An 808-nucleotide genomic window follows, 5' to 3' on the forward strand; every position below is an offset into this window, starting at 1 on the left:
ATATATATACACACATATACATATATATATATATATATATATATATATATATATATATATATATATATATATATATAAACTTTTATATTTTTTTGTTTTAATTGTTCATCATTGAGCCATAAAAGACATTAAAAAATACACATACACTGCAAAAAAAAGTCACCGTCTATATGTAAATAAGCAAATATGTGATTAATATGTTTCTGGCATGTTGTATGTTTGGCAAAAATTATTTTAATCCCAAGTGATGCAGTGTGTAGCTTTTTATTTCTCAAACTATCAAGTTGGAAGATGTACCCGTGTACATATTCCATGATGATAATGTCAAGATTCACCAGGTTCAAATTGTGAAAGATTTCATTTGACCTTCAGATTTGGTAATACTATGCTTTTGTTGTGGTATTGTTTTGACAACGTTGTGCATCACAACATTATTTCCATCAAGAGTCATCAGCACATTCCAAAAACTTTCAGTGGTTGCCAATTCATACGTGAAAATGATTCCTCATGCTCACTGAACCCCTATTTCACAATTTGTGCCCAATGAATCTAGACATTGTCATCATGTAATATGGACATGGGTACATCTTCCAACATGGTTGATTGAGAAATAAAAAGCTACACACTCCAGTTAGGGTTAAAAGAATTGTTGCCAAACATACAACATGCCAGAAACATATTAATCACTGCAATAATGATCAGATCCTTGACTCTTTATTATTGCCAACGTTTTTTGGCCAGACAGTGTATATAACAGTACTGACTATTAACTACACTAAAGAGCTTGTTTCACTTGCCTATCAATTAA

The sequence above is a fragment of the Sinocyclocheilus grahami genome, unplaced genomic scaffold, assembly GCF_001515645.1.
Source record: "Sinocyclocheilus grahami isolate Dianchi unplaced genomic scaffold, SAMN03320097.WGS_v1.1 scaffold286.1, whole genome shotgun sequence".
Lineage (NCBI taxonomy): Eukaryota > Metazoa > Chordata > Actinopteri > Cypriniformes > Cyprinidae > Sinocyclocheilus > Sinocyclocheilus grahami.